Source organism: Topomyia yanbarensis, chromosome 3, assembly GCF_030247195.1.
Source record: "Topomyia yanbarensis strain Yona2022 chromosome 3, ASM3024719v1, whole genome shotgun sequence".
Taxonomy (NCBI): Eukaryota; Metazoa; Arthropoda; class Insecta; order Diptera; family Culicidae; genus Topomyia; species Topomyia yanbarensis.
In genome coordinates, this window is record NC_080672.1 from 114984362 (window position 1) to 115008786 (window position 24425).

A 24425-nucleotide genomic window follows, 5' to 3' on the forward strand; every position below is an offset into this window, starting at 1 on the left:
CGATTTTTGGGTACAAAAACTACATAAAACCGAAATTTTACTTTACCTTATTTTTACGAAGCTTCGTATTGTCGATTTTTCCTACAACATATAAATCTGAGATTTTAGCAAGAGTAATAAATTCCAAGCAAGTTCTTATTTTTCGTTAGAGTCGGATGTGCGAAATTGATATTTAAATTTAAACCCTTCAACGTGTTAAAATGAATGAAACTCTTTGTTAATTGATAAACCACTGAAATAAAACAAATTTAACTTTCTTTAGGTGTTAACTTTTTGTAACGAATAAGGTGTTAGCGGATCATATTGACCTGGACCTCAGTTTCAAAACACATTTTTCATCCAAATATATGTAAATTTGAACCCAAATTGTTTGTTTGAGTTCCAATTTTCTGGTAAATATTATCGTTTTTGATCAGGTTGGCCAGTGAGAATCGGTGCCGAATGGGGTCAGAATCGTCATCATAAACTACAGGTTCATTGACAGAATACTAATAATAAAAACAAACAAAACAAAAATGAGAATGTACGTATTAGTTTTGTACCTGACACGCTCTTGGATGTTTCAGATTACGATTCTGATGCCGATTCCAGTAGTATTTCTCATAATATTGAGCAAGCGAAAATGTGGTCAATCGATAAAACTGGTCCGAAAAATTTGTAGTATGCTTGAAAGCTTATATTAAATCCCATCTAAAATGATATTAATACTATGATTCAATTCCTGGCCCTGGATTCTACGTGAGCTGGTCAATTTATGAATCTGGTCCTAGAACTTCGCAGTTTTTTCGAAAATATTTGTTGTAATGGCATAAATCCGTAGTTATTACTGGTATATGGACCCTATTGGCCACATATTGACTTTCCGAAAGATCTGGAACATCCGTGCAGCTGGTCAATTCATGAACCTTGTCCTAGAGCTCTGAGTTATTTTCGAAAACATATAAGGGTATATTATTCGCATGAATTCGTATTTGTGACTATGAAGGGACCCATTAACCTGTAGAATCCAGGGTCACTATTCGAATCAGAGTATCAAGACAATTTTATATGGAATTCTATATAAGCTTTCAAGAATATTTCAAAAAATTGGAATCAGTTTCATTGATTGACCACATTGTCGCTTGTTCAGTATTATGAGAAATACTATCGGCATCGGAACCGTAATCTGGATCACCCCAAATCGGTCATATCATGCACAAAACTAATATGTGCTGTACAGTCTCATATTGTTTTGTTTGTGTTTATTATTAGTATTCTGACAATAAATCTGTAATTTATGATGACGGTTCTGCTTACATCTATGTATGCCAAACATGACCCCATTCGGCACCGATTCTCACTGGCCTACCTGGTCAAAAACGGTAATATTTACCAGAAAATGAAAATTGGCACTCAAACAAACAATTTGGGTACAAGTACATACAGATTCGAATATGTGTCTTAATACTGAATTTAAAATCCGGTTCAATATGACCCGCTAACACCTTCAGGAATGTCCGTAAATTTTGAACTCTATTGGAAATCGTTGCTCTCCATAAAGAGTAGAAGTCAAGAATATTCAAACTTCTAGGTGAAAAACTTAAAAATTTATTGCATATTGAAAGTTCATTTGGGGTCATATTGACCCCAACACCTAAAGAAGGTTAAAAATGTTTTCAGATTCTTTTATTCTAGTTAGACTCGAATTATACAAATTTTAATCACTCGAAGTTTGCAGTATATTGAGACACTTTGTACAATACCAATTAACATCTATTTAACAATGAGTATCTTTTCAGAAATAGTTTGTTGAATAAAAACCTGTTTGGATCCACCTAGTGGGCCAATTGTGCCTTTCTCATTAATCCAAACTACGATTCCATGGCTCATTATGTTCAATACAATGTATATGTATATTACATATTCAGTACGATTTGCACATAGTACATACAATGGATCGACAGCCACGATTTTGAGATGAGAAATTTTTAACAAGTTGCAGACTCCTACCTAAGCTTATAAAAGCCAAAAAAAAATTGGCCCTCTTTTGACCGAGATTAGGTTGACGATTTTTAGAGCGATTGCATAACCTTTCTATACGAGAAAGGCAAAAACATTGACATCAGGAACTTAATGTGGGTGAACATGCATGCGAAATACGAAAACAGACTTCAAATTAAAATCATTTTTCGAAAAATAGTAGTAAACTGACAATTTCAGGTAAAACCATCCAATCTTGTTCTTCATACATCAGTACATGGTATTAAAATATTAAACTTGAAAAAAATGTGTTGCATCTTAACGTATGTTATGATTACTTCGAAGAGTGCTCAATGTCACCCCGGTTTACGGTACGGTACGGTACGAAAATTGACTATTTTCGGAACACATCTCAATAGAAAGGTGATAGACTTTAGAAGACGGATGCCAAATATGAGCTTGGGTGGTTGCTTCTAATTTATTTATAAGAACTTATAAGATTGAATATAAAATATACGAAAAATCGGCAAGGAAAACAATAAATTCAATAAAAAAATTGCATTCTAAAATCCACAGATAGGTGTAAGAACTAACATTGCCGAAGACAGCAAAGCGATCCGATTCTGTAGTAAAAAGATATTCTCATATAAAATATGTGTTGCCTCTCTTTCTCGCACATGCTTAGAATCGATTTTCAAAAATTTTGTTTACTTGAAGCTTTTGATTTTTTTACGTTTCTTATAAAAGAAAGGTATATAAACTCTCGAACTTTGAAGATTTTTCTGAGGCCTGGAGTGCCGAGTCTTGTGTACCAATCAACTCAGTTTAATAGATTGGATAAATGTCTGTTATCGAAAAGGAATCCACCGGTTTCAGTGATGGCACTAACCATCTCTTACCATTCCTAACGTACCCCTTCTCTCCTTTTCTCTCTACCTCTCTCTCTCGTCGTGTTCGTAGCTGTCACGACTCATATCTATCTTGCTATTTCTTCATCCATTTCTAGGTTGTGTCATAAGATCTTCTAGAGGCGAATGACCCTTCAGGTTAAAGCCAATAATAAACAAACAAACAAACAAGATCTTCTAATAATCTAAACTATTTGTTAATGTACAAGAGACCATTCATAAATTACGTTACGCAAAAACTACCCAAAATGGACTCCCCCTCCGCCATGTTACAAATTGCCACACATTTCATTATCCCCTCTTCCCCTACTCCGTAACAAATTCGTCAATTTTTTTTTCTTCAGTCAAAACATGTTACGTAACGCTCTAAAAATATCCACAAATTAGATCCGGGAAGAAAAATCTCACAAACCCCCCATGAGATATCGAGGGGAATGAAAGTATAACGATTCTTCTAACTCCATGCTGAGAACGCTTCAGTTGGAGTTTCAATGGCTGTCACAATGACTAATCTTTTTCGTGGCATTTGGTTTGAATAGGACTCAATCATCCATATCTCCGGAATGAGAATTCCGAACGAAACAATTAGCAAGCAATAAGGATAACTGGAAAGAGACTGCATTGTAATCGACTGAATGCGCGGCTTTCGTGCTATCCACAATAATATAATAATTGCCAACATAGCCCAAACACTTCAGTACAAATGAATACTTTGAAATATTTATCTGTCCCATTCACGAATAGCATTCTCTCTCTCTCTCTCTCTCTCTCTCTCTCTCTCTGTTGCTCTCTGTCAAGGGGTTTGAAAGCAAATGTGACCCTATCTCAGTTAACTATTTCCAATTACACCTTAAAATACTGCATCTGAAAATTCTATTCTGTACAAAACTACTGCTTGTTTATCCTGTCGTGTTTACAAATTTCTTTATTGGTGTCGTTCATTATTATCAATTGAAACAACCTTTTTACGCAATAGTTTGAGACATAATATTTTTATAACCATTTGTATTAAACATTCCCATAGTGCGTTGGCCATTTGACGCAATATAAATTTTTTTCAGAAATTTGAGACCAAAAGACATCTTGAATTCCGAAACAAATTGAACGTTTCAATTTTCAATTAATAAGTAATTAAGGTTTATAGATAAAATGTAAGTAACAGATAATCTTAAACGACACCGTCGAGAAAACAAGAATGAAAGCTAAAAAGGTGAAAACAGGAAAGAATTGAATCACTAGAAAGTTCGTTATATATTAATTAGCCATTCTTTATATAATGGGTTTTTACCCAATATTTCAAAACTTTTTGAAGCAATGGGTCTCAAATTCGCACAATTCATTTTATACATTTTCTTAATTTAAATAATTTTGTTTTTAAATTTGATTATATATTCTCATTTTTCAGTTTATTCATTTCATGAATTTTATTCGTTTTGTTTACTTTATTCATTTTTAACATATGACTGATTTTAAATAAAACATATTTCATTTTAATCATTTATTTCATTCTTTTTATTCATTTTGTTCATTTGAGCTAATTTTATCTGTTTTATTCGTTTCAATCTTTGGATTCACCCTGATCAGTTTATTCATTTCGTGCATTTTATTCATACCAATGATTTAACATATTTTTTGTACTACTGTTTTCATCTTATTCATTTTTCCACAGCACGTTTTATTAAGTTTTTTCATTATAATCTGACTAATATTTTTCAGTTATTCATTTTATTCATTCCATCGAATTTATTAATTTAACACCAATTAATTCATTCTATTGATTTTATAACTGTTTTAATATCGCTTAATTTTCAGTTTAATCACTAAATACTTTTGATTCTGCTTATTTTTTTCTTCTCTTTGTTTGTTTTACTAATTCTATTTATTTAGTTTATTTGATTCAATTAATTTAGTTAATCCGTTCCGTTCATTTTATTTATTTTATTCATTCGTTTTTAATTTTATTATTTTATGATTGTTTCCAGCACATACATTGTATTCAGTTTTTCGTTTAATTAATTTTATTGATTCTGTTCAATTATTCTTTTTATTAATATTATTGTATGACATATGTTAATTTGAATTAATTTAATTCATTATATTAATTTTATAACTAATTTTCATATTATTCAATTTTTCACTCAATGAGCTGAACTAATTTGTCTCTTTTATTCTATTGATTTGATTTATATTAATTCTACTCGTTTTATGAATTTGATAACTTTTTATCAATTTTTAGCTCTAATATATTTTTAAATTTCATTTATTTTATTGATTGTCTATAAATTGTTCAGTTTCTTATATTTCTTGGTGATACTCTTTCCTGTTTATCTGCTAGCTGGTGCGGAGAGTCCCTCGGTGGCGGTATTTATCCCGATACCGATGTCCATTTTCGCGAGCCATTGAGCTCAACAAACAGTTCCTAGAGTGACATTTCATGTATCAAAACGCAGTACAATTTTTCCCCTAAACAGGAAGTTAATTAATTTTTAGAAATGTTTGAACCCCAAAACCCTCCTCTTGCGCACGGGCCTGCATTTTATTATTCATTCAACGAATATATTAATAATGCTGATTTCATATTGGTAATTTTCCAAATTATTCAGTCAATAATTATATTCTTGAGGCAATCAAAGGTAAAACTACGGACACTTTCTGATACGAAGAAGAAATTTTTCGTGTACTGTACCAATTACCGGAACAAAAAAGGTATGGTCACACACGTAACAACCATAGCCTAATGCCGATGCTGAATATAACATTGCAAGTTTGCATAGGATCCCAAACATAAAGTTAGTTCATTATTTTGCTCTATTTTTCAATATTTTGATCCCATTGTATTGCTAATATATATAATAGGCTTGAAATGTGCTTGAACCCAAACTGTTTCCTTAAATAAAGAAAGTATCCAGCTCATCCGCGGAAAAAATAGAAAAATTAACTTTACACTTGTAAGCAATAAATATCACGTATAGTATTTTCATCTTGCAGTCTTCTGTTCAAGATACATAAAGGTATAGTATAGTAAAGCGTAGTTTCTACTAACCCGACAAAACGAGTGCAAGGTTGAAATCGCAACAATAAAGAAAGCCTTGCGTTTACCTTCATATTTCTGTGAATTATGTCTATCATCCATTATGCCTAACGTCCATTATGCCTAATGTGCTTATGCCTACCGTATTTATGCCTAACGTCACGCACCCCAACAAATTGTAGAGGGTGCGATTTAGGGGGTTACTTTCCCCCATTCACATCCCCCCTCCCAAATTGATTATTATACCACACATGATCACATATTTGTCCCGTTTTCTATGGGATTTCCTATCTTTATGTGACTGGAATGCTATCATGGGCAGTATATAAGTTCCCCTTAATCTTTTTCCGGTATGTCACTAGGTGCTCACTCGTGATCCGGAAAAGATTTGGCATATGACGGATTCTGCTCACTGTTGTATTTTTGTGCGAATCCATCTACATAATCCCAATTAACGAGAGAGGGGAGAGTGAGGATACATGAAACATTTTTTGTTAATTTTAATAATTCGTAGACCTTTTACAATTCAGTTTTATTAACATTTTACAAATGTATGTCAATATAACAAAAATACAACAGGTTAAACAACCACCCTATAATTGAATAGAATATTTGTTATGCGAAATTATGAAAATGTAATAATTTAAAGTTCACAACATCCATTTGCACGACGTAGCGGCACTATTTTTGGCAAAATATTGATTCTCCCACCGTTCAAATTTATTGTGAAAACCGAGACGATGACAACCGCCATAGACTGAAACATCTTGCGCTCGTAACGTCCATAAAATCTAGCAAAGCGTCTCGAAGTGTTCGTGCAGCTCCTAGCTTCTGTCACTATAATTATTCAAATTTCCTCGCAGGCAATAGGCATGCCATGCTACAAGATTCCCATTAGTATGCAACAGTCAACATCCCCCAAAGCCCCCTGCCCCATACCACCAGCAAGCAGGGTACTATAAAAAGCTGGATGAAGTGACATCCTCGACGAATATCCTATTCGAAAACCTATAGGGAGAATTCTGTAGACTCAATTTCAACGATGGCCACCCCTTTCACCACTACCGCCGTTATCTGTTATCCTTTATCGCAAACAGAAAAAAATATATGGTTCAGCGGAATATTGGAATAAATCATCAGTCAGAGCACAAGGATCATACTTCTCCAAGTATGAAACATCTCCACTTTTTGTCGTTGAAGATTCCGTAACACCCTACCATCCCATCTGGATTTAGAGATCAGTTCTTCGAGAAATGCGGAACCATGGGAGTTTTTTATAAAGCACATCGTAAATGTATGCTTTTTAACGCGAGAATCGAAACAAAAATCGATTACATGTACACGGTATTCGACCATAAAACCAAAAAAGTTATGTTTCCATCGTTCGTTCCGTGTAAAGGGAAGGTGTTGCTACTTAGTGCAGTTTCACACTGGAATTGAATTGCTTGTTAAAGCAATTAAATTTGAGATAATTTTTTGAAAACTACTTTTTAGTTTTATCGTTAAACTTGTGAATGTGATTGTTGCGTGAAATTTGTTAAATAGTTGAAAAACGGTTTTAAACACGAAACAACACAAACGCGATAATATTAGTGACAACCTTTCGATAAAGCAAAGTATGGATGGTTGAGCTGCAGAGTTCGTTGGTACATCGCGGCAATCTTTGATTTTTTGAAAAAGAGGCCGATTTTGGGGAAAACTTAGGCGTGTTGAAGTGCTCCGGATCTGTTATAGATTTTTTCAGCATTTTTTTATTTTTCTGGAGATCGCCATTTTGCATCACTTTTCTTCTATTTTCCGAACAACAATATGTGGTCTAAGCACAATAAAATTGTTTTATTTTTTGGATCAGTGTTATTTTTGATGATTAGCATAAAATGTCAAAGGTCAAAAACAAAAATAACTCATAGTCTCATACCCCATTCGCCGTAGTTATACACTTTCTTCATCAAAATTACGCTCCTATATCAGCTCAACTATATGAAGTGCTTTCTATATTTTCAAAATTTGTAGATACCCAGTTTTGAAGGAAAACTACTCAAAAACACCAAAAATTTCACTTTTTATAAAGTTTTAATGGCACTGCCGCTCTTATAATCTAAAAATTGTACAAACTAACTCACCAAACGTCTCCATTCAGATCTCTAGAAAATTATAACAAATGCTGAAAAAATCTAAGACAGTTCAGGAGCACTTCAACAATTAAGAATTAAATTAAATTTGAAATTTTACCCGAAATCGGCTTATTTTTCAAAAAATCAAAATTCACCACCAGTAGGAAGCGCTTTAGCAAACTCACTTCGAAAAAGAAAGTGGTTCTAATACCCTAACTTTTCATTCAAGAAATTAGCCCAAAGACTTTTTCAACATGATGTAGCTTTGGGACACACTACATCATGTAGACTATAAATGGTGGGTCCGACTGGTAACCGAAACACAATGTTGTTACGTTGTTGTACGTAAATTGAGAATCCAGAATCACTCCCAGATTCTTGTTGTGACAGACGCGTTCAATTTCTGTCCTAATAAATGATAGTTACAATAATTCAAATCCTTATTCGCCATGTTGATCGTCAGACAGGTATTGCTTACAGTGAGCCTGAAGAGGTTCCATAATGACCAGCTCAAACAAATTCAAAACAGAATGATCGAAATCCGGCAAAATAAGTCTATTGTGGGAAGATTTCCACAAAATGCTAAAAAGATTAAAATATCTTAGTACAATGATTTCATTGATTGTATAGGAATCTTCGAGGATAGCAAAAAACCGAGCTTTATGCTTCAACACACATATCCATACATACAGATACAATTTACTGTCACCAAGGTCGATTACCGTTCAAACCTGCTCAAGGCAATCCCAAGAAATATTCGAATCATTCTTGTTTGTAGCTACAAGCTGCGAATAACTGCTACTAAGTGGACAACTTCATACATTTCGGGAATGGAAAGTCCCTATTTCGCAACGACAAATTTGACGTTTTATCATTAAGTTTGACACTTTTTACCATATGCACTACTAGTGATATTAGTTGTGTTCACATTGGCTGATTCTTCCTAAGAATTTGGCTTAACCCCCAAATTTATGCATAGGTATTCATTCATGCTATCCAAGTAACCAATAAGCAATATAACGTAGCCTAATATTTGCTTTAAATCCACATATAAAGCCGTGAAGCCTAAAATACTGATATAATGCTGGGATTATGCCAGAAAATGCGAAATTTAGTGCTAATACTGTGCAGAGATTGACAGCTCGTTTTTGCAGCACTAATGCTATTATATAGCACCAGCGTACAAATGTCAAATTTGAAAGCCTAATATTGGCACTACTAATGCTATTAGAAAGCTTCAGCTGGCTGTCATGGTTGTAAAACCATTTCTTATGTTTCCTTTCGGTATGGTGATCAAAAAGGAAAAAAATCAAAATAAAATGTTCTGTTTAAAACTGTAATTGACTCTTTCTAATGCATTGTAATGAATTTCCTTAATGGGTTTCCTTTCTCACATTATATGAATGTTTTACGAAAATTACCTTTAGTAAGTCTCGAACTGAAGTACCTTGCCTCGTCCTTCACGGTAAGTGCGCTGCGTTTGCTGCCTGGACTATATAGCATATGTTCGATTGGAATGAAATATGCCGAATATAATCTTCAAGAAGAGTTGCATAACGAATAAACCCACAGCATTACAATAGCATTATATCGGCTTTATATTTGCTCTATAATGGCATTAAATGCACATGTAAAGCTTACATGCTTTCCTTGAAGCATGTGCGCGTTATATCAGCTTTATATGCTCATATAGAGCAAGCGATAATGCTATACTTCGGGTGTGCATTTATACATTATTGATGTTAATATAGAGCTTTATTGCATTGTTAATTCTGTAATGGAGTTTCAATGCAACATTAGTGCAAATTTATAGCCAATATATTTCAATCGCTTAATGCTTATGGTTACTTGGGTATTACCATCCGACGCCATCACCGCTGAAGAATAAGTTGTTTAAGTGATAATGTGTGCCTAGCGTCAATTATTCCAATCGTCTATTGTGCCATTTGTCCACTATGCCTAACGTATCCTTAACTTCAATTATATTTAACGTCCATTGTGCCTACCGTACAGCTGTTTTTTTTTTCAAGTGACTTGTGCGTGTGGTTCCGGCTGGAATTTTAATTAAAGAAACAGCTTAAATTTTTGGTTTTAAAAAGCCGGTTGGGTCATCATCGCACGAATTACTTCCGAAGGAGAGACCAGTTACAGTCATCCTCTGCAAAAAACTCTGAAGAGGTCGGGGCAGATCTGGGAGTTCGAGGGGATTTGGGACTGGCGAGATTGAGTAACCTGGAAATGAAATAATTGTGAAATATTTCACAAGCATGAATTGGAAATCGTGGTCAATATAGTAAGAATTAAGAAGCAGTTCATCACGCCGGAATAGATCAATGCATTATATTCTGAATCTTGCACGGAACCTAAGCTGACTACGTAGAGCGTAAAAGGCTCTATTGGTAGCCTTTTTACCGCACGGGAAACATTGCTGTCGCAAGTCACAAGTGTTCCAAGATAAGCGAATTTTTCGACCACTTCAAACACTTATTTCGGGTACTCTGTAAATAAATTTGTTAGCCTATTTAATTTGTAATTTATTAAACGTACGGTAACCTGTTACATGTATTTAATTTAAGTCAAGGAAGTTTACCTTTGCTTCATGGCGTTGAGTTTTTCAAACTATAATACTGCATAAAACCGATAAACTGAACATGGCCCGAAAATTTGGTTCGTATCTGTACAATTTGCTTAAAATTACCCGATAGATTTCCTGCTCAAGCAGCTACCAATCAAATATTAACCAAACTATCTAAAAACAAGGTTGGTGGTGGTTTCGTAATAGTTTTAATCAGATTAGAAACACCGTCCTCAGTGGCGTAGTAGCGGGGGGGGGTTTTGGGGACGAAACCCCCCCCGAAATATTTTGGAGAAATTTGAGAAAATTGAATATGTTGAACAAAAAAATGCCTAATATTTTAAATGAAATTCTCAAAGTTTCATTTGCAAAAGTTATCTTGTGAAAATATTTCCTTGTAGTGAAAATTGGCTGCAGACTCGATACCTTCCTTTCGGCACGTTGTGGAGGCTAGCTCAACCGCCGAGGACTATAACGAGTAGATCGCGGCGAAGCGAGGATCTAGGAGCTTAATGGTTCACGAAACGGATATCGGCACCGAGAGAAATTTCGCCACATTCTGTAGTCCTTGACTGACGGCGAACATGGACTGGAGAGTGTGAGAGAAGTATCCCCATAGAGACCCCCAGGCGATTCGCTACCGCATCGGCCAATGGAACCCTGCTGCAGCACGAAGAAAGACGGGCGGCAAGCTAAAGTGGAAGACGAACGCCTTTAACGAAAACCTCTTTGTTGAGTTACTTCGGCGAACAACGGAATCAAGTACGTTGATACGGCTGACGGCTAACAAGAAGGATTGCGACGGCTTGTGACGTTACAATGTCACGAAAACTAGAGCCATGCAGTAGACGGCGTGCAGCTTACTGGTTAAATGAGTAACTCAGTACGCTACACGCTGCTTGTCTTAGAGCCAGAAGGCGGGCTCAGAGCGCAAGATCGGAGACTGAGATAGGAGCGCATCTAGAAGGTAGGGACTCTTCAAAACGGGAGATCAAGCTTAGCAAGTCAATTGCCATAAGTATCTGTGCTGAGAAATAAACGTCAATCCCTGGGGGACGCGTACTGAGTCGTCATGACGAAGACGAGGGTTCGTCGACACCAGTTGAAACATGCCCGGGTAAGCTAAAGATAATCGTTGAGGGTCTCTTCCCGAATCACGATACAAATACCTGGTCACCGACACCGTACGGTGAAGAAGAAGGAGGTAACACAGACGAGTGGCAAGTGACTAACGACGAGCTCAAAGACACGTCGATGTGACTAAAATCAAAGAAAACCCCCGGTCCGGATGGAATACCAACCATGGCGGAAGTCACCGGGCCATTCAGCCTCGAATAGACCAATGCGCAGCGTGGCATAAAAGAATGTGGCATCCTGAAGAGCTACTTCCAGAGTAGAGCACTGCTATACCAGAAAAACAAAAGGGCAGAAGGCGATGCGAGTCGCAGCGGGCGTTACTCAGGGCTCCATTCTCTGTCCAACACTTTGGAATGGGATGCACTGATAATATAAATTAGTGAATATAATGAATCATGTAATGCACGAATTCATGCGTCGTTTTCTGCAACGAAGTATTTTCGTGCCCTGTAAATAGTAAGTTTCGTTCATTTTATGAATAAGAATGGCCGTATGGTGAACGAAAGCTTTCGTAAATTTTACACATTTAATGTATGTACACTGCACGAATGTTATCGTTGATAACGACATTATTTTTCGTGAATGAAATGAAATGTTTTTTTTTATTTTAATAAACGTTTGTGTATATTACGAACGATTTCGTTGGTCGCACGAAATTTTTTCGTTTATCTTAGAAGTTTTCGTATTTATTAGCCTCTTATTGTTCTTTTGGGATCGATGTTTGACAAAATCGTTTTTTTATTTAAAAAAATCGATGTTGCCAAATCGATTTTATTGTGGTACGAAGAAATGGCCGCTTGATGAACGAAAGTTTTCGTAAATTTTACTTATTTAGTTTACATTGCACGAAAGTTATCGACATTATTTTTCGTGAAAGAAACGAAATGTTTCGTTTATTTTAATAAACGTTTATGTATATTACAAACGATTTCGTTGGTCGCATTCGATCTTTTAGGATCGATGTTTGACAGCACCGATATTGCTCCGGCAGAGAAAAACTCAAAATTGTTCATACAAAATCAACGAGCAGTTCGCGACGGCTCAATCGATTCTGTACTGCTCCAGATTCTGAATCAACTGGAAGCGAAAGAGGTTCAAGGAATCTTCCTGCAACCGGCGGACACGGATACGACTACTAAATAGTCACACAACAACAATTATCTGACGAATATCAACAATGGCTCCATATTGTTCTTTTGACGTGGACTGTTTGATGAATGGTGCTCGTAAATATTATAAAGATATTCGTATATAACAGCGAACGACTCGTTTGCTGAATGAAGCTGTTTCATAATAAGCCAACGAAAGTCATTTCGTAGTTTTCACGAAAAACTCGTAATACAAAATAAAAGAGTTTCGATGGAACTACGAACGGTTCATCATATGTACGAAAAATTCGTATATTTTATGAAAGTTGTTTGTACGAAATTAATTCCTAGCGATTTACGAATATATTCTATTAGTGTGGGGTCTTAACACTGCGGCTGCCCAGGAAAGTGAAAATCGTTGGTTTCGTGGACGATGTGTCAATAACGGTGAGACACTTGAAGAAATGGAGGTGTCGGTGACGGAGACAATAGATGCGATCGAGAGCTGGATGAACGGGTCAGGCTGCAAATAGCTCACTACAAGACGGATTTGTTGTTGGACAGCTACTGCAAAGCGGTTCAGCGGATACAGATCACCATCGAAGGGCATGTGAATGCATCGAAGCGTGCACTGAAGCAATTGGGAGTGATAATCGACGACTGATTGAGCTTAAACAACCACGTTGATTACACATGCGAAATGTCGGGTCTTTATCTAGTGTTTCGTCATCGATACTGCGATATGGGGCTCCTGCTTGGGGTGCGGCGCTGAAAACCAAGTGAAACCGCGAAAAGCTGAACAGGACTCTTCGACTGCTGGTCGTACGAGTTGCGATTGCGTACCGGAGGCAGTATGCCTTGACGCCGAGATGATTCCCATCTGCATTACCCTGACGGAGGATATCAAGTGCTACAATCGATGAAACGTCAGAAACGTCCGGAAGATGATGAGAATCGATTCGATGGTGACGTAGCAGCAGGATTGGGATAATACGGAGAAAGGAAAGTGGACCAACCGGCTCATCCAATCCTGTCGACGTGGGTCAATAGAAAGCACGGAGAGATAACCTTCCACCTGAAACAGCTCCTACCGAGCCACAGATGCTTAAGGAGTATCTTCATCGGTGTGGGTACGCAACGTCAACACTGTGCCGGGAGTGTGAGAACGTCGAGGAGACACCGGAGCGTCTTTGAATGTCCGAGGTTTGAAGTCTTTGAATGTCCGAGTAGAGTCTTTGAATGTCCGAGGTTTGAAGGGACGTGCAGGGAGCTACTTAAAACGGGAGGACCGGACATCAACCCGGATAATGTAGCCTACAGAATTACAAGCGACGTAGGGACGTGGAACGCAGTAAACAGAGATATGATGTAGATCAGTGATTCTCAACCTGGGGTCCGCGGGCCCCTAGGGGGCCTCGAAGTCATTGCTGGGAGTCCGCGAAGAGAAATATATTTTCCGAGTGCATATTGAATTTCAAATCTTGTTTCCTAACAAATTGAAAATAACATATTGATAGCATACAAAATTTATGTTTATCTGTGGGGGTCCACAGCAACCCAGTGTGATATCTAAGGGGTCCGTGGTAAGAAAAAGGTTGAGAACCGCTGATGTAGATCGACACCGTCTTACAGCGGAATGGACATCGAACAACGGTTTCGAAAGAGTAATCACCGCCTGGGAACTCTCCGCAGGTATAAGCTAGATCCACCGCCGAGGACTAGTCGAATAGACTGCAACAGAGCAGCGAGTATGAGTCGTCGAAACGCCAGCGAACCGGACGTCACGCTCCATGCGGATTCGCCCGACCGACCACGGCACCCCACCGGTTGTTCCGATAGAAAAATAGCGAAAACCAAAGAAGAATCGATATTGGGAAAACTTTTTTCGCCAGGGAACTCTCCGTTAGAGTAAGCTAGATTCACCGCTGGGGACTAGACTGAGTAGACAGCGACGAGACACCACTAGTCGCGGGTCATCGGCGCACCAGTGCATCAGATACCCTGCTTCACCAGAATCGCCGAACTGACCTCGGCATCTAGCTGATTAGCTCGATCTCGGGAGAACTTCTCTCGCCAGGGAATTCTCTGTCGGAGTAGGTCAGGTCCATCGTCAGGGAATAGACCGAGTTGTTCGCGAACAAGTCGAGGACTGAATGGACCATCAAGGAAGTAGTGCTAAATGGCTTAAAGGAGTTGCGGTGCTAAATGGCACCGGTTACGGAGTCAAAGGGATCAAGAAGTTGTGGTACTGAAACCAAATAAGAATCGGTATCGGGAGAACTTCTTTCGTCTGGGACCTCTCCGTCAGCTTACAGTCAGATTCACCGCCGGGAACGAGACCGCGACGATACACCACCAGTCGCGCCGGGGATCCAGCAAACCGGATGCCCTACTCTACCGGAATCGCCGAACTGACCGCAGCACCTGGCTGGTTGGCTCGAACTTATCTCGCCGGGGAACTTTTCGTCGGATTAGGCTAGATCTAGCGTCGGAAACTAGACCGAGTAGTTCGCGAACCAGTCGGAAGCTCAACGAGGAAGTGGTACTGAATGGCACAAGGGAACTGAAGGGCTCAGTTAATTAGACAGTCTGAAGTTTGCCGCCCAGATTGTCCTCGTAGAGGAAGAGCATTTATTCTATACCAACATCTAGCTTTCCTACCTTGACTACCCAAACCCGTTCCCTGAGTTGTTGGTTTTTGAACATTTTTTCTCCTGCTCAGAATATTTCTGAACATTTTTTCAAATATATAAAAAAAAATTCATATCCCCCCCCGAAAAATTTTCTTACTACGCCACTGACCGTCCTAATATCAACAAAACTATTATGTTTTAAGCAAACCCTTGAATATTCATTCGAAAACCTTTGCAATTCTGGGTCTACAGGGTTCATGACGAATGTTTCCATAAACTTTCAAATAGCAATTTTTCATGCTTGCGGAGCATAATTCAGACATATTTGGCATCACTGGATTGCTCACTCTGTGAGGTTTCAAATGTAAACAAACAGTGTTGAGTGAAGCTTATTCGTGACAAAACCTAGGTACCTAAAAACACATCGTTCTCTTGAAATATTTGACCAATAAATGAAATATTTCTCACAAAAACTAACGTTTGTCTGTTCTATCTAAAAGTACATAATTCGTTGATATGTTCAAAGCGCTTTCAGAAAAAGCGTCAAAAGAAGTGTTTGATAGAAAAATTATTATGTGCGCCCCAAAAGAATATCAGGGATAGCCAATTTAGTTGTTTTGTTCCACAATTATTGGCATTTTCCTCTGGTTGATACCTGCTGTTGGCATTAAGGCTGCTCTCTCATCACGAGAATCCAATGATAGGACGTAGCTCCGGATAGGTCGGTGAATTTGGCTCTTTCGGTACATATACTTGTAACAATCCAAAACATCACTGACGTAGTGAGAAGATGCCAAATCTGATCAGAACAGAAAGAGTACATTACTACTGCACTAAACTAGTTTCTGTAAACAATCTTCCTGGTAAATATTTTGGGGAATCCTCCTGTTGGAATGAAGTATTTACTGGGTCATCCACTGTTGCAGATGACCTGCCAAATCAATTTTTTCTTGGGAAACTTAGTCTTCTCTATCGTTTACAATTACATTATTATCTTATTTCGTTGCATAGCAGTATAGAAAAACATGCCATGTAGCTGATTAAAGTCTTTTACATACTAAATTTTATTATCTATTATCACGCAGCAAAATTTGGTCAAATATTCACGTAAAATTTTCAATTAAGTTTTTAGCCCTCACATTCTGCCTATCATAATGGTACGGAACCGGCATTACCTTGAATAGCTTAATTCCTTCACGATGCTTCGAATTATGTACAAACACTGTTGACATTTTTATTTTCCTAGAAACAATGCGAACAAAAAGCTCTGGCCTTCTTCTGAATGTTTGTCTCACTATCGATCCTATTTGGCCGTTTCTTACGTTTGTTTTTTTTTTGCATTTCTTTTATTCATAGTTGCTGGCAATCGAGTATTAGACGATTTTGAAACACTGTGAACAGATCTGACAGATCAACCAAGCTTTTTTCGAAGTATTCTAATTATATATCCCTGATTTTCGATTGAACGGTACAAAATAACTTTTCTAACACGCATTTCTTCTGACACTATTTTTAAGAGTGCTTTTTACAAATTATGAATTTTTATATAGAACAGAAATACTGCAATATCTGTGAAAATTTTTCCATTTCTTGGTTAGCTATAGTTCAAAAAATCTGTTCCAGATTTTAGCGCGAACAGGCCTTAACCGTAACAAAAAAAACAATCGTTCAGTCGTTATCGTTTTACTTCGCACAGAAGTATGCGTAAAGAAGATAGTTATATCGGTAAATGTGTCGGAAAGAACAGTTTTACATAAAAGGCCATCCATATAGCACGTGGACAATTGAGGGGAGGGTAGGGGTTACGAGAAAGTCCTACTAACAAAAACTCCTTCCCGTGGCATAAGAGGAGATGCAAACGTTTGATACACTAACATTCCATGCCTTCCCCGATGACTGTAAAGACGTTGCCGTCATCGTTATTGGCATTTCAAAGTATAGAACTCTCGAAATTTGCACATTGAGGACAGACAGCTACTCCCAGGCCCCATTTGCTGATTCTCTGTGCAATTTCGTTTGTTCTGGTCAATCACGGAGGAGCAACTACAAGTTGGGCATGATGACCATCATGCTCATGCTCACGCTCATATAATGAATCTTTAAATCATAAATATAAACGATGATGTTGTTCAGAAATGAGATATTTCCATGGAAATATGACAAAAGAGCAAAGAAGCGTATGATATTCTTTGGTTGAAGTCTGAACCATTTTCATTAGGTCCTTCTTCGCCAAATCACGGCAATTGGAGATAGTTAAAAATCTGCTGAGTCAATTGAAGCATTCACCAAATCTTTTTCGAAAAAATCGTCACGCACTCTGTATTTAATTTTAAGCAAGGTTTACAGTTGTTTTGTACCAGTTTTGAAAAATAACTGGTTTAATGTTCGATTTTAAGGAACGAATTTTGCAAACTTGAGAAAACTTTAAAATCGATTTTATAATTTGGACGACAGTCTTCAATGTGAAAATATTCATAACTGTTCCAGAATATCTTTCTTGGTTTTCAGATCCCTAGAACATAGAAGATGCGCATTTCAAAACACATTGCTACTTGTGTGGAACCAACGCATGAAGGGTAGATGCTAAGTCGATTGTCATGTACGCAGCTTACCTGTGTTCGATTCCCAACCGTATACGGCTACACGATTAAAGATTTTTCTAACTCGAAAAAATAAGGAAAAGAAAACAAACAATCCACAAAACTTTTCCTTATCATCACCCCTTTCCGGTTATGCATGTAACTATGGTATGGTTATACAATAAAGTAATACCTTTGAAGAAATGTGCTCAAATAGCCTGTTTGGTAGGATCTATAGAAATCACGAAAAGCATTGATTTTGATAAATCGAACATACAGTATATAGCACCAACGCAACTATGAACAACAAGAGCACATCCCAGACTACCCAAAACACAGTTATAATCCATTCGAGAATCGTCTGTAACAGTAATAGTTGCATATAATTAAAACATTCACGATTCATCAAAATTCATATATTGATTTTGTACTTTTGCAGTTCCCTGCGCAATAAGCAGGCAGATGTTATCTCAACAAGTTGAAGCTGAACCACAACATAACCATAATTCGTAGCAAACTATTCTGAGAAAAAGTTTCGTTCATTTCGTTTGGAAATTATTATAAGCCTTTTCTGCCATGCCTCGCTTACTAACATAACCCAAACCTTTATCCTTGAACTGTCAGCAACGAAAGCCAGACAGAAACGAGCAGAGGGGGAAACATTTCCTTTTTCTCCTGACGTTTGTGCTCTTCGGGAGATGGCACACCGTACGCAGGCACGCACGCACCTACCAGCACAGCACAGCCAACAAAGCCATTCCGTATAATACCTTGTGTAGGAGATTCCTTGAACCCACTTTGGAGTCTGTTTTGACTGCGTCACGAACAGCAGAAACTGAGGGGGGCCCGTTCGTCTTGACCACATGAAAAAAACTTGAATGTCGGTATTACATAAATGCGGTCGCTCTTCGCATTTGGATGAGTTACACAATCGCCGAAGCCTTTTCTTCGGATCTCCTATTAAATGAAAATCTAATCTACCATCAGAGGAAACTCACTTCGACACTGCTATTGTTGCCTACATTTCTACCAGTTTTTTTTGCAAATTGGATTTTAAATATTAATTTCAATTCGCCTGCCAAAATGGTACACACTGGTTCGAGGAAAAAGTTTTCGTTTAGAAGTTGCCAATCTAATCAGCTTTTCTCCTTCTTCTCTAGAACATTTCACCGGGCGTTACTCGCTTGCACTCTTTCTCATTTTGACGAATATTCCACTTCAACTTGCCACCGCCTCGCTCAACTTCTAGCAGTACCCAATGTTACACACTTTGATGTTGGTACCAAACTGAAATAGCTTCATTCCACGTTAGTCGTACATCGTATGTCAAAAATCTAATTTATGCTATTTTCCACCACTGTTGTTCTCATTTCACTTCACATATCTTTACTTTAAAAAAGCCACCCCATTTCAGTATTAGAGCATGGCCATACGCGGTTTTAGAAATGTACACAACTCTCGTCATATTTCTGCACCTTGTCATCTACATCAACCGACTGCAATTCATAACATCTTGAGCAAGTCCTCTTCAATAACGCTTTTAATTACATAACATTGCAAACGTGACGGAACAACTTTTTTTATTTCCACACTACCCAAGGGAACCTTGCATGAAAAACCATACAGCCCGACATCCCCTCGAACCCAACACCCTCGGCGCAACCCGATGCAGAGAAATGCTGGGAAATTGGTTACTCACTTCAGCCGCACTGTGACCGACACGAAAGCTGACGTCCTTTTGAATCGAGTTGCATACTTTGAGGCAAACTCCACCCGTTCCTACGCACGTTGGGACGAATTTTCCAACACACCACCTCACTCACTGTGTGTATTAGTGTCTTTTCTCAGCGAACGGACGAGCACGAACGATGCCGGAAACGAGCGTGCGCAGATGGGACAGAGCCACGCGTGACGTCACCGGGCGGTGAGAGTGTTAAGTTATGCATTGCATTTATATTTCATGCAATAGCATAATGGCATTTGTGCCAATTGATTGAAACTGTTTGTTTCGTTCCTAAATTTATCTATTTGTTTTAATTTACCTCATGGTTGTCTATACATAAGCATCGGTGCATGCCGGATGAACTTGAATCCTCACTTATTAAATATTCTGTAGAGCAATCAAGAGACGCACACACCTTCACTGATTTCATTACGTTTCTATCAATTTCAATTTCTTAGCGTAGTCTCGCTAAAATTTGTTTTGCAAAATTTTCCTGTTTGCTCAAGGAACTTGAGAACCGGGAATAGTTTAGACGAGCTGATATTTTTTCCCTATTATTCTTTTGCAAACATATCAGATATCAACCCCAAATATGTAAGCTATTTGTTTGTGTTTGTATCAGTCCTAGCCGACCTGATGTTCATAAATTCAGACAGCCGAACAAAAACTACCAGACCGAGTAAACGATCTATCTACCTTATGGTCGTCACACCCACAATCAACGAAAAGGCTCGGAAAGCTTATCGTTCTAGCGGCTGTTTGTGGTGAAGTTGTATTGGAATTATTGCGTGCCACCTTCACATCTCAATCCCTCCCCCACGATTTTCCACAACAAAACGCACCACACGCTGTTCGTCCTTACACAGCTCGCACTACCTTTAAGCAACCCCTCTGCATGCATCTATGCCGAAAAATCACTTACTGTTCATGTCTGTCTCCTATAGCCTTTTTCACCTGAGCTGCTCGTGTAAGACGCACCGTTTTCTAATCAAATCCTATAGTGTGCCCTTCAATGATCCTGAACAATTCGTTTTCGTCTGTCGTGTTGCCAACTGAATTGTTTATGGATTATTTCGATATAGTCAGTTCGATTCACTGTTGCGTGCAAAAGACTACCGCTTAGTTTAGTTTAGTTATTTATTCATCATAGTAATCTAAATGGTGTGGGTGGAAAAAGTTCGTTTTAGTTGGCCTCCTCCTATCAAGCGCCACCTTCAAATAGACGTAAAATCCACATTTTTTCATAAGATAAAATGTAACAAGTACAAAACCAAGTGAAATTATAGGTGCTTTAAAAATACACACGGTAATTACAGCAGCCGCAATTTTCTCAGTCTGCTTCAAAATGTTTTCGTTGAGTCACCAAATTCAAAGGCACTGTCTGCACGAAAAAAGATCTGAAAATATTGAAGTGGTTCGTAGAAACCAAAAAATGTCCGATGGAACATCTGTAATACTAATTATGTATCGCGTGTTTTCCTCACCACTCGAAAATTTAAGCGGAACAGCTATTCGGACGCATCACATCCTAATTTTTACCATGATAGCAACTTGCTGGATACTGCGACGATATTCTAAGGGCTCCAAATTGAGCAGCTAGTAACGGTCACGATACGGTGTTAATTTTGCAGATCATGCTAAGATAAATTCCAAAGAGCCTTTTGGACCTTTTCTGACCCATTTCCAATTTTAAACACTAAGTTGGGTGATGCAGATTCCAAACCGATAAGAGGAACTCGAGGATTGGTCCGACCAATGCGCAGTATAGAGATTTTAGACAGTATGGATCCGTAAAATCTCGTGGAGTCTTCAAAATGAATCCCAACTGCCGGTTAGCTATTGGTCATATGGGAATTAAAGGACAGTTTATGGTGAAGTATTGCACCTAGGTCACAGATTTCATTGACTCTCTGTAGCGCAACCCCATCGATACTGTAATTGAAGCCGAACGGATCGTTGTTTCAATTGAGCGTCATCAAGGAGAATTTCAACACCACTTCACAAACCGATCCAATAAAGCATGCAGTCGGATGCAGTTTTCGATTGACTGGATTATTACGTACAGCTTAAGGTCGTCGGCAAATATGGGTTTGCCCCCGGAACCAACACTATGAACTCATCATTACAAACAATGAGAAAAACAGCGAACCCAGATTGCTGCCTTACGGTACACCTGGGGTGGCATGACGCATCTCGAAACGAAAGGTTTATTGTATGCAAGCTTGTATGAAAAAGTCGATTCGAAATGGTTCCATAATGTCACACCTGATCTATTAGTAATCGAAGGCGATACATGAGAATCCAGTTTCATCCAAAGCTTTCTGTGTGTAAAATAAGAGCAAGGCCACGACGTAAGCTTGTCCGACGCTTCTAATTTGGAAAACTTACTGAGATGAATCTCATGGTCGATTCGGTCAAAAGCTGCTTTAAATTCCGTATATATGGCGGCCACTTGTGTTTTCTGCTTCATACAATAGATGCAAGTTGACATAAATTTAAGCAGGTTCGTTAAAACGGAATGCATGAAGCCATATTCTGGTGAGATATGACTTGTTATCCGGCTGAGAATAAATTTATTGACAACTATTTCAGCCATCTTATAACCAGCAGAAAGATTCGTTATTCTGCGGTACTGCTTCATATTTCATTTATAGGCACCAGGAACATGTAGAATTGCTTCCAAACGTCACCGAACTTAGCCTGGTCAAATGATTGGTTGAAGGTACGAGACAAAGGTTCAACCAACGCGACGACATAGCGTCAATAAACAGAACATGGAATCCCATGCGTTCGGAGGGAGCTTTTGGGCATATCCGCTGCATAACGATTCATCACCTCCTCATGAGTTCCAAAGCGGTGTTACTATCTCTATCAAGCAAACAGGCCCCATTTGTTTCCGTTTTTCTTAGTGTTTAGTAAAATTTTTATTGATCCTTCCTATCCTCATCTGAAATCGTTACTAAAATCTTAAATGTAGTCTTCACATAATTTCATATTGTAACCCCCTAATTTTAAGAAAATTAAAAGTGTAAACGGTACCTTCGAACTTCAACGGTTCAGTGCCTTATCAGATAAAGATACTGAATAAAACTACAAAGGACAGCCCTATGGGGTTGCATGAACTGTCGACGTAGGACTATACTACTAAATGTAAAATATTTTGATTTTGTTTTATTTCTAAGTTTATTTTGATGAATCTAAAATGAACTATCAGAGTGTGCTACACATCAAAAAAATCTGAATTTTATCATTGACGTACACTAAGGTTTTTTTTTACACGGGGGATACGTACCGTGTAAAAAAAAACCGTGCAAAAAAAACCGCGTTAATTGCGAAATCCGTGTAAAAAAAAACCGCGTTAATTGCGAAATCCGTGTAAAAAAACCGCGTTAATTGCGAAATCCGTGTTAAAAAAAACCGTGTTAATTCAGAAAACCGTGCAAAAAAAAACCGCGTAATTCCGAAAATCGTGCAAAAAAACCGCGTTACATTCAATGCAAAAGACTTAGACGATTTTAGGAAAAGGGATGATTTCGGAGTTTTATCAAAAATGTTGTAAGTCCTTTTGAAGGCAAAAGACTTAGACGATTTTTGAACAGGTTTTTTTTGCACGGATTATGCAAGTAGCACGGTTTTTGCTTTTTCCAATTCCTTAGGTTTTTGGAAAAGTGGAAACGTCGGATCTTGAGGTTTCCTTTTGTCCCGCACTTTAACAATATGGTTGTTTTCGGTACAGTGTTAACGAGTAGGCACCAAATATCGATGCCTGAGGCCATTTGGAATACCAAGATGACGACTTCCGGTCTAACAGAATTTTCAATAACCCAATCAGTATGCATATTTTCCGAGCGGGCCTAATGAGCGCATGATAGAGATCAACGTCTGAGGCCATTTTGAAATACAACATTGAGACTATCGGCTTAGCGATATTCTGTATAACTCACAACATGGAGTGTTTTGGAACTGGATTGACAAATATGCAGTTGCCAGAGGTCTGGCGTCATTGTAACACCCAAGATGGTTCTGATTATTTAGTATAAATATCCAGCGTAAAACAAAAAGATACATTTATTTTTGTATATTTTGCATTTATAAGATAAGAAAAATGTGCTCATGAATGGATTTACTCGAATTTGAGTTGGTTCGTCTGCTAGAGCTCATCGAGCGAATCTTCATGCGAGACTCAAAGTCGAATCAAAAAGCTGACATAATCAGGGGGAAATAATAAAATCAGGTCTTCGCTGTATTATTAAGGAAGGCGTCTGGTGTAAAGTGCTCAAACCGAAAGTTATTTTGTTTTACGAGTTTGAAGGCAAGGAAACAATGCATCTTTTATGTAATGTTAAGCTTTAAATTTGTACGTTTATTCTGTACGAAAAAAATATTTGCACGGCCTTATTCTGCGCGGCATGTGACGTGAGACGACGAAATTCACCTCACTTTAAGTGACTTTTCTCACCCGATTCTGAGAGTCGACTCGGGTGAGGTGAGATTCCTCATTGCGGTTAAATGGGAGTCTCACGTCACCCGAAGTGACTCTTCAGAATTGGGTGAAGTCACGTAGAGTGAAGTGAGATTAGTCGTCTCACGTTACACGCCGCGCAGAATAGGGTCGGCAGCCACGCAGAGCCACACATACGAGCGTTCCAAGAGTAGACGTCCAACCATTTCCACGTCG

General features: G+C 38.1%; 1 protein-coding gene across 7 annotated transcripts in view; it reads right to left on the reverse strand.

Moving 5' to 3' along the window:
* The window catches only part of LOC131688679 (protein Fe65 homolog), a 281910-nt gene that overhangs the window by 239544 nt on the left and 17941 nt on the right, over positions 1 to 24425 (reverse strand). The window contains exon 1 of one of the 7 annotated variants that reach the window (XM_058973118.1): positions 19724 to 19785. The exons of 5 other annotated variants lie outside the window; for them this stretch is intronic. The gene's annotated coding sequence lies outside the window, so the exon portion shown is untranslated. Of the gene's footprint in view, positions 1 to 19293; positions 19694 to 19723; positions 19786 to 24425 lie in introns of those variants that run through there. One more of the 7 variants, XM_058973119.1, reaches the window with a different exon arrangement.